General features: G+C 37.3%; 1 long non-coding RNA gene across 1 annotated transcript; it reads right to left on the reverse strand.

The window, feature by feature from the left end:
- Positions 1-760: 760 nt before the first annotated feature.
- Positions 761-4,583, reverse strand: LOC130013573 (uncharacterized). The gene is made up of 3 exons (XR_008788760.1): positions 4,566-4,583; positions 2,334-2,454; positions 761-797 (listed from the first exon to the last, which is right to left on the reverse strand). It is a non-coding gene; the product is annotated as an uncharacterized LOC130013573 (long non-coding RNA).
- Between the last annotated feature and the right edge of the window lie 6,797 nt (positions 4,584-11,380).

The following is an 11,380-nucleotide window of genomic DNA, read 5'->3' on the forward strand; positions in this document are numbered from 1 at the left end:
TGCCATAATCACTGAGCCACTGTGGCTCTTAGCCTAGCAACATCATTTGGATAAATGCATAAAATTGAATTTGATAATTGACACTATATTCTCAATAAGCCTTGTTAAATTTATAAACCCTGAAGATGCTTCACAGCCATGTAAAAGTTAGATTAGAAAGTCTATCAATAAGTGTCATTTTGTTTCAATTACTTTTAAGTTGCTATTTCATATTTACAGTCCTACCGTGTTAAAGAATAATCCTATAATTCACTATTGCCAGTTGCGAAATTGGCAAAATATCATGTTCAACTTCAAATTCAAACGTTTGAAGATAGCTATTCCATGGGGTGGGGGGGGGGTTAGAAAAACAAGGGAGGTAATTGTGTTATTATTTCCGGGGTCAAAGGATTTTTAAGTGGGAGAATAATACCTATGATCGTATAATAGTGACAACCTATTGAGCAAAAGACATAGAAATAATTATGTTTTGACTTTCTTAGAAAATATGAAATTATTGCTTTAACTTTCAGCTAATTGAGAAATGATTTTGGTAATAAATTTTGGTGAATGACTGGATTGAAGCAATAATAAATGGTCCTAATGGTCATTTTGAACAAATTCTAACCTGTGTCTCCATTCCTTGTTCAATCATCTTCTGAGCTTGTGCCTCTACTTCCTTTCTAGCTTGTTTACAGAATCTTCTATCTTGTTCTATTATCTCTATACCACTTAAATCAACGCCTTCACAAACATAATCTATAAAATATCATAATGAATATCTATACCACTTAAATCAACGCCTTCACAAACATAATCTATAAAATATCAATACCTATACCACTTAAATCACACATTTCCACAAACATAATCTATAAAATATCATAATGAATATCTATACCACTTAAATCAACTCCTTCACAAACAGGGGGGGTTGGATGGCTGAATGGTTAGCGTGCGCGCGCTGTATCATAAAGTCTGTCATTGAGTCGCCTGGCGTGGTTTCGAATCCCCGGTTGTACGAGACAAGGAGTAGGGTTGCCTGTCCAACCTCGTGGGTTTTCTCCGGGTCCTCCGGTTTCCTCCCACTGCTAAAGACCCCTACGCAAAAGCGAATTAATGAAATAAAATTAAACCATATGTTAGTCCCGAAATGACCTAGTTTGTGTCGAGTGGACGTTAAACCCCATTTCTCTCTCTCTCTCCCTTCACAAACATAATCTATAAAATATTATAATGGATATCTATACCACTTAAATCAACTTCTTCACAACAGAATAATCTATAAAATATCATAATGAATATCTATGCCACTTAAACAAGTATTATGTAAGAATTACATATTAGATAAAGAGAGAGAGAGAGAAATGGGGTTTAACGTCCACTCGACACAAACTAGGTCATTTCGGGATTAACATATGGTTCAATTTTATTTCAATAATTCGCTTGCGCGTAGGGGTCTTTAGCAGTGGGAGGAAACTGGAGGACCCGGAGAAAACCCACGAGGTTGGACAGGTGACCCTACTCCTTGTCACGTACAACTGGGGATTCAGATATTAGATAAACAGCTAGCCACTCATGCTATAATAGTTAGTTCCAAAATAGATAATGCAAAATAAATGTAGTGAGATTTCACTGATTGTAACCACTGTACTGGATGTTCGAAGCTTCTATCTGATTAAACTACAGATCTGACCATTTCCACTGTTGTATGAGCGGCTTTTGACCCTATGATTAATCAATTGATCGGAGCAGAACAGTAGCTGTTAAACCCGATTTCATTTCATACTGTGTTGTAAGAAATTCCTTTTGGCTCACTCAGTAGAAGTGTGTGAATTATCATGACTAAATGATTGAGACTAGTAAACCGTTGTTTGTCAGTGTTAGACAGCTCTACAAGTTCCATTAAAGATACATTATGGGAGATTAGATAAAGAGCTGGCGGTTCTCACTATAATACTTAAAAACTAGATAATGTAAAGGGAATTTGCTGAAAATTTCAGTCAAATTGATCAAATCTGAACAGAGAATTTAGCGGTGTATTAAAAAAAAACATGGTCTCGATTATCCATTTCTTGATTTAGTCATGAATGAGCGTCGAGCAGCAGATCGGATCCTAATCCAGTAAATATCGCAGGCTAGCAATGACATCGATAGTTGATTATGGTCTGGATAAGTTAATCAATGTCTAATTAATAATTTAGATAACATTTTAGGCTTAAACAAAGACCTGCAATAGGCACATTTAACTCTTGCTTAGTTATGTTTAATTTTGAAAAGTATATAAATTTGGCATCTAATAGTCGTTGTTCCAAATTAAAATTATTTTTAAACGAAGAGTCATTGTACTTTACCTAATTCATTTAAACTTTGAGCAGCTTTGGTTATTTCTCTAGAACCACCTTGCAACTGTCCGTGTAATCGTTTACTTAAATACATTATTCTTATAATTCTTCTCAATAGATCACACGTTTCCTGTAAAAAAAATAAACAAGAAAAATAGTTCAACAAAATATAAGGGTGACTATTCAATGTGTAAAAAAAAAAGAAATAGGTAAATCCATCAAAGAACATATGTGGCACTGGATCGGACATAACAATTGTTTCTGTTATTCAAAAAGAATATGTCAGGAATTAGAGTGAAACCCAAAAGGCAACTGGAGAAGTTAGTTGAACTCTAAAAGACTATCAGTATTCCTTGAGGAGAAGCAAAGTAAGCTGTTTCGGAGTGAAACTGTTGGAAAATTACTGTGCAGAGCATATGTTCCACTGGGAATGGAAAGGACTAAAGAAAAAGATAGGTTGCCAGGCAATGAAACATACGCCCACAGCAGCTAAATCGTCCGGGCAGTCAACAAGAGTTGTCGCATATTTTTACTTTTTTCGGTAATGAAACATTTATAGTACACTAAAATCTGATTAAGAGCAACAACTCAGAAAACCATTAGAATTTGTTTGGTTTTTATAAAGTTCTGCACCATGCTAACATTTTGTATACAAAACTTTTAATATCATTGATTTAGCTGTTCCAAGTCCTAAAAATTCATTGAAAATCAATATACTTGTTCCTCTCAAGATCTTAAACTCTGTGTATCAATCTGAAGTCAATTGGATGATTACTTTAGCCTTTAGAGCGTCACAAGATTTTGCAAAGTGATCAAGGGCCATAACTTTGGCAGTAATTATCAGAGATCGTTGAAAATCAATAAGATTTTTTGCCTCTTGATCTTAAACACTGTGTATAAATTTAGGGTCAATCGGATATTAACTTTGGCCTCTAGAGCGTCCACAAGATTTTTTGAATCAAGGACCATAACTCTGGCAGTAATTATAGGAAATCGCTGAAAATCAATAGGCTTCTTCGTCTCATGACCTTAAACATTGTGTATAAATTTAAAGTCAATCGGATATTAACTTTGGCCTCTAGAGCGTCCACAAGATTTTTCAAAGTGATCAAAGGCCATAACTCTTGCAGTAATTATCGGAAATCGTTGAAAATAAAAGGCTTCTTTGTCTTATGACCTTAAACACTGTGTATAAATTTAAGATCAATCAAATATTAACTTTGGCCTCTAGAGCGTCCACAAGATTTTTTGAAGTGATCAAGGGCCATAACTCTGGCAGTAATTATCGGAAATTGCTAAAAATCAATAGGCTTCTTCGTCTCATGGCCTTAAACACTGTGTATAAATTTAAGATCAATCGGATATTAACTTTGGCCTGTAGAGCGTCCACAAGATTTTTTGAAGTGATCAAGGGCCATAACTCTGGTAGTAATTATCAGAAATTGCTGAAAATCAATAAGCTTCTTCGTCTCAAGACCTTAAACACTGTGTATAAATTTACGACCACATTTAAATGTGGGCGTATAAAAAGGTGAAAAAAATGGAGTCTGCTTTACATTTCGACAACATGCAGCAGTGTACTATGAGCGAAATTCTGAGTGGACTGCGGTCAGGTGATATTTAAATTGCTACTGTACTAAAAGGTACACATGGGACCTTGGTTTTTTTTTTAGTTTTGTTTCTATCTCATCCGATCAAGTAGGCACTTTTCTTGTCAGGTCCTGACAAGAGGATCACTGACACCACTCTTGTTTCATCACTGACAAGAGGAAACCAGGTTGGACAATTTGGAGGACTGAATCTGCGACCCCCTAGTTAGTGAAGAGACAGAATACTTTTAAAAAGTGAAATATTACATGGTTATATTATAGATAAACAATAGTTAGTTGTCCGTTACATTTTATATCATTTTCCAAATCTAATAGGGGGGGTTGTTGGCCGAATGGTTAGCATGTGCACGCTGTATCATTGAGTCAACTGGCGTGGTTTCGATTCCCCGGTTATACGTAACAAGGAGTAGGGTCGCCTGCCCAACCCCCTGGGTTTCCTCCTCCCACCGCTTAAGATAGTGGAAAATGTGATAGTGAAGGGTAAAGTTATATTTCATTATGTACATAATAACAACACACACACACACACACACGTATTAGAAATACAAGCCACCCCTGAGACAGGAAAGAGACACGTAAAAACACCATCACGATAGTTGCTGGACATATATATAAAATTAACCCAACTTACTTGTAAATGTCGTAACTGTGTGGTTCTAGCCAGTATTTTGTTATAAGGTTCGGAAACTTTGGATCGAATTCTATCCATGGCAGCCAGTAAGGACTGTATCCTTGTCTGCATCATTTGAAGAACTCCTAAATAACAAAATTATTGAAAAAATCATACAATCACATCACTATATAACACTAATGTTGGGGGTCTACTGAGTACATGTATATCCATGAAATATTTCATGCATTAATAACTCTGTTGAAAGAAATGAAATGAAAATGAATTTGGATTTAAACTAAAGTCCTAGTGTTCTGCTCTGTCTGACAAGGCTAAGGAAGACAGGCATATGCCACACAGTGTGCTATGAGGGAAATTTTGCCCGGAAAGCGGTGGTACAACCACTCTAATATCAATTTTTTTTTACTTTCACCCTTAATGTGTACACAGGACCTTGGTTTTTCATGGTCCTTTGACAGGATCTCTATCATGCACCACTGACAAGGGGGAACCATGTGGAAAATCCAGTTGCACTAGCTTCGAGCCACCACTATTGAAAGAAATAACGTGAAGTAAAATTTTGGTAACAATTTACAAGTAGCTTCTACCCCATTCAGAATTGCTGTGAGTGAAATATATATATTTTTGCTTTATAAAATGAGGACGAGATGTTATTTCTACAGAATTTGTAAATTGAACAATATATCTTACCTTCCAAAGTTTCAACACTGGTTGCTTGTGATAACAGATCATCATGATGACTTACAATCTAATAAATAAATAAATAAATAAATAAAGCATGACAATTCATAAGAAGGCTCTAGAATTTGTGAGTATTGTCTGACAGTCGTTGAAATTGACCATCTGGAGAATTTACCTGTCAGTCAATTTACACACACCAAGAAATTAAAATTTCAAAGAATTTACCTTTAAACACAATAAATACAATTAACTGATTAGTGTTTATGTGTAAACTATTTAAAATGTATTTAAAAATTGAGATACTGCTAACAATTGTCATATTCGTTCAAAAAAACCCAAATCACATTGCTAATATGAGGTAAACAAATAATGTGAAAGCTCTGGTTCATACCTGCAGGCTGGTCAGAAATGTTAGAAGTTGATATTAGTTTTGAAAAATTTAATCATGGCAGTAGCACGTTCAGAGGAACATTGCTTTACATATATAAAAGGAATTTACCTGTGAATGTATTTCTCTATCTAGTAAAGAGATACCTTCTGCTAATTTACCAAGTTGTTCAGATATGGCAACAGTTTGTATCAATCTATTAGCATGAGCCTTTACATCAAACTCTTCATTCAAAAACTGATGAAATATTTCTGAAATCAAGATAAAAATCTTAATAGTATAATTGTACATCTAAAGTCCAACGAATAGCCAAACAACGTTTTCTGACAAACGTTAGCCGATGTGCATTGTATCATTAGCAAAATGCTGATCTCAACACAAAAATTGGTTCGCGAGGTCAAACTGTTTGATTTCAAAAACATATGGTTCAATTTTATTCTCAAAATTCGCTTTTTGGTGGTTTTACAGGTGACCCTACTCCTCGTCACATACAAGCGGGGAATAGAAATCACACCACTTGACCCAATGTCAAATTCTTATCATTTAACATCTGACCATTCTGCCACACGATCCCCCTGTTAACGGTCCATTTAAACAATAACTAAACATACATCTGCAAAGACTGATTGCATAATCTGAGTTTTCTATGATCAGTTTTGGACTTTATATCCTGAGGAAAGAGTAACACGCATACAATAGATTGTCCAATCTGTGCTATGTAGAATATCATGGATGCTTTGGTGGGGATATGCAGTCAAAAATTATCAAATGTCATTATCCTTAGTGATTTGTTCAAATCGCTTGAAATCAATAATAGCATTGCCTATTATTTATGGTCTGGCAACAAACCAGCTCCGTAGGGGAGAATAACATTACTGAGCTTGACTCATAAGAATTGAAAGACTCATAAGAATTTAAATGAGGTTTAATGGCCTACTGTTTTGCTCCGACTGGGCTCATGAAGACAGAGGAAAATTTTGCCCAGACAGCGACGCTATGGCCTACTCTTAAATTGAATTCCAACTGCCAAGGGATCTTTAATGTGCACGCCAATGTGTACATGGGACCTTGGTTTTTCGTAACTTCAAAATGACAAGACAACTGTCCTTGTCAGGCACTCCGTCCTGCACCACTGACAAAGGGAAACCATGCTGGAAAATCCCGATTAACTTTCTCAGCCAACACCCGGAGTGAACCCGCGACCTCCAGGCTAACCAGTCTGCGTCTTACTCACTGAGCCACCGTGACTCCTTGACTCATAAGAGTTTACAAGTCATTTAAACCAACGTTTATCACAGGATCAGTAGCAGGTTAATCACTATAAAGCTGAAGGCATTAAAACACAATTTATTTGGAAAACAATAACTGAGTTTATTTCACACTACGTTTGAACAAGCTGAAGGTGAAATAAAAGCTAAGAAAAATAAAATTTAAGCCTAACACATCCAGCTGTTGTTGCATGAATGTTTCCTCTAAATATGTCAATAGAAAAGCTCTCACAAATAAAATGAGTTCCGTAAATCAGGCACTCAGTGTTACAAATCTGCTGTATCTTAGAACAGTTGGAGACCAAATACTTGATCTACATATTCTACTTTGGTGTTTAAACTTACATATGACATGTTACCCTATCTGCGAGAAAAAAAGAGTGTTTGTTAGGGTTGGAGTTAAAGTTTACTTCAACATTCCAATGTAATATGGTTCAATTTTATTTCAATAATTCACCTGCATGTACCGCTGTCTAGGGGTCATTAGCAGTGAGAGGAAAATGGAGGACCAACCCAAATCCAAAACCCCCTCTAACTTAGGTTTGTGGCAAGACAACAGCTGACCCTCTCGACTTTGTCCCCAGGAGTAGTATCGCCTAATTGCCAGTCAGTGCCTGACCTTTTTTAAGTATCATCGGCATTAACCTACTTTAGATTGAAGTGAGTGTGACAAAGTGGGTCAGTCAACAGCTTCCTACAACCATCCCAGCGGTCATGAATAGGTTATGTGGTGGTGTGAGCTTTTTCTTACATAAATATCATGTCGACCCAATTTCTGTTAATTAGTTCTAGAGTTATGGCCCTTGTTTCACTTTCAAAAATCAATAGGGTTTGTCGTCTCATGACTTTAAAATGAAATGAAATGAAATAGGGTTTAAAGTCCTACTGTTCTGCTCCTAACCTGGGCTAATGAAGACGAGCATACTCCATACAGTGTGCTATGAGGGAAATTTTGCCCGGACAGCGGCGCTATGGCCTACTCTTATATCGAATTCCACACTGCCAAGGGATTTTTTACATGTACGCCAATGTGTACACGGGACCTCGGTTTTTCGTCCCATCCGACGACTAGACAGCTGTCCTTGTCTGGCCCTCCATCCTGCATCACTGACAAGTGGTAACCACGATGAAAAATCTAAATGAACTTTCACGACCAATGCAGGAATCGAACACCCGAACTCCAGGCTAGCGAGCCAGTGTCTTATGGCAGTATATTGGACTCAAAATTCTAACATGCTATCGTCTAATTTCTAACTTCTATTCATGTAATTTCTAACTTCTATTCATGTAATTTCTAAATTAAGACAATGTATAATCCAATTTCTTTTTTTGTTCAGTGTAAATTTTAATTCTATTTCATCTTATTTCTATTATTTAGATGGAAATGCCTTTTTCATTGAGGCTTTACATGTTAAGCATGAAAGTCAAACAAATTTAGAATTTTGATACTTCTACTTAGCAACCATCATTATGACGTCGTTTGGTGTCGCCACCATTATGTTGATACCAACGACTCGCACTCGGCAAACCTCAACAGATTCCAGTAGCCTACCCTACATCTAATCTCGGCTGTATGACAAAGTCCGCCATTAGAACTACTTTCAAGTTCCCGGATTACAATGGCGTTGTCCATGACGACCAATGACGTCATTGATGACGACGTATTTGAAGAATGTTTTATCTTACAAAATTTTCAAAGTTTGAAGCTGTTTTTCTTTCAAGTTTATCCAATTTTCTTTAGACAAGGACAAATTTGCACTGAAAATTCTACACACTCTTCGAACGACGCAATTTTGAGAACTTCTTTCTAAACGCGGCCAAGTTTCCCTTATAAGTAAACCGGTGCCGCATCGCAAATGTATAGGCATAGGTACATATCACTTACTGTCATACAGCCGAGGCTAGATGTAGGGTACCGGAATCTGCCGAGGTTTGCCGAGTGCAACGACTCGCTCTTCTTCAGGTTGAATGGTTTGGCGGAGTGTTGAAATTGAAAACAACATCGAACGTGACATGGTTTGCAAATTGAAATACTATTTCAAATATAAGCTAAACCGCAAATGTTGTTTAGCTTGTATTTGAAATAGTAGGCCTATTTGTCAATCATATCACGTTCGATGTTGTTTTCAATTTCAGCATCGATTATCGGTTCGGCGGTTGTACGTGACAAGGAGTAGTGTGGCCGGTCCAACCTCGTTGGTTTTCTCCGGGTCCTCCTGGTTGCTCCCACTGCTAGACCCCTCCTTGCAAGCGAATTATTGAAATAAAATTGAACCATATGTTAGTAACGAAATGGTCTAGTTTGTGTCGAGTGGTCGTTGAACCCCATCTCTCTCTCTCTTCGTCTGGAAATGAAATGGGGTTTAACGTCCTACTGTTCGATTCCGAACTGGATTAATGAAGACGGGCATATGCGCCATACAGTGTGCTATAATGGAAATTTTGCCAGGACAGCGGCACTACGGCCTACTCTTATATTGAATTCCAACTGTCAAGGGATCTTTTACGTACACGCAAATGTGTACACGGGACCTCGGTTTATAGTTCCATCCCATCGACTAGACAGCTGTCCTTGTCAGGCCCTCCGTGCTGAAATTGAGAGAGAGAGGGGAAAAGAGAGAGAGAGAGGAGGGGGGGGGGGGGTCAACGAACACTCGACACAAACTAGGCCATTTTGTTACTAATATATGGTTCAATTTTATTTTAATAATTCGCTGGCGAGGAGGGGTCTAGCAGTGGGAGCAAACGGGAGGCCCCGGAGAAAACCAACGAGGTTGGACCGGCCACACTACTCCTGGTCACGTACATCCGCCGAACCGGGGAATCGATGCTGAAATTGAAAACAACATCGAACGTGATATGGTTGACAAATACTATTTCAAATACAAGCTAAACAACATTTGCGGTTTAGCTTATATTTGAAATAGTATTTCAATTTGTAAACCATGTCACGTTCGATGTTGTTTTCAATTTCAACACTCCGCCAAACCATTCAAACTGACAAAGAGCGAGTCGTTGGTATCAACATAATGGTCCCGATCACACGGTGGAGACACCAAACGACGTCATAATGATAGTTGCAAAGTAGAAGTATCAAAAATCTAAATTTGTTTGACTTTCATGCTTAACATGTAAAGCGACAAGAAAGTAGACATTTTTCGTCTTATAATAATAGAAAGAATATGAAACAGAATTAAAATTTACACTCAACAAAAAAAGAAGTTGGATTATACATTGTCTTAATATAGAAATTACATGAATAGAAGTTACAAATTACATGAATAGAAGATAGAAATTAGACGATAGCATGTTCGAATTTTGAGTCTAATATTCTGCCATAGTGTCTTACCCACTTAACCACATGATCCCCCTCTCATGACTTTAAACTCTGTAAATAAATACAAGTATATAAGTCAATCGGATGTTATCTTTGACCTCTAGAGCGTCCACAAGCAATTTCGGATGCCAAAATATGATCACATTCCAAATTATATCTTGATTATTTCATTACATAACTGCCACTGCATTCACTACATTGTATCTGAGCCCTGTCCTACTTGTACAGTTATATTAATTATTAGATTGCTCCCAGGATCAACATACCGGTACATGTATCAGGTAGGACTCATAGGAGCGTAAAAAACAAATGGGATAATGGTCTTCATGCAGTCAGCACATGCCTGCATCCATCTTATTAACGGCATTGGTTTGTTTTTTGGGGGTTTTTTACAAGATTTTAGATCTCAACAGGGACAGTTGTCATTGGGATAGGGGCTGTGAATTTTTTTTCCATTCTCCCATTTCTACTCTAGCCTGGGTCTGCCTCTAAATGACTGGCTCCTCTTGGCAAGTTTTTTATATAGGAAACACTTGTATGTGATAACACACCAGTTGGAGGCATACATTAACCCTCACACTCATAGTACTGAATACACTTAATCATCCAATGAAGCAGAGGTGAACATTGATAATGAACTACCATTTGTACCAATAATGATACCCAGTGGTTGAGAATGTAGTTCAAAACCAAAGGCTACACCAAATAATCACAAGTAGGTATAGGGGGAGACTTTATTTGAAATTAGTGCCCACATGACAGATCTTCCCTTTTAAATGATTCAATTAACAATAACAACCCAAAATGCTTTGCACAATATGATTTTACCCAAACAAATTTCAACATTAATGCAGAATCTTTGCAAATTGACTATGCTGGTGTACCTGCTTCATCTGAGATATTAAATGAAATGGGGTTTAACGTCCCACTGTTCTGCTCTGATTGGGCTATGAAGACAGACATAGGCCATACAGTGTGCTATGAGGGAACTTCAGCTCGGACAGCGGCTCCACGGCCTACTCTTATATCCATGGCAAGGGATCTTTTATGTGCACGGCTGAGGGTAACATAATAGAACAGCGACATATATTGTAGAATACTTTCTTCATATGGTGCCAAAACATCTGTGGAGCTGACAAAA

Source organism: Patella vulgata, chromosome 7 (assembly GCF_932274485.2).
Source record: "Patella vulgata chromosome 7, xgPatVulg1.2, whole genome shotgun sequence".
Lineage (NCBI taxonomy): Eukaryota > Metazoa > Mollusca > Gastropoda > Patellidae > Patella > Patella vulgata.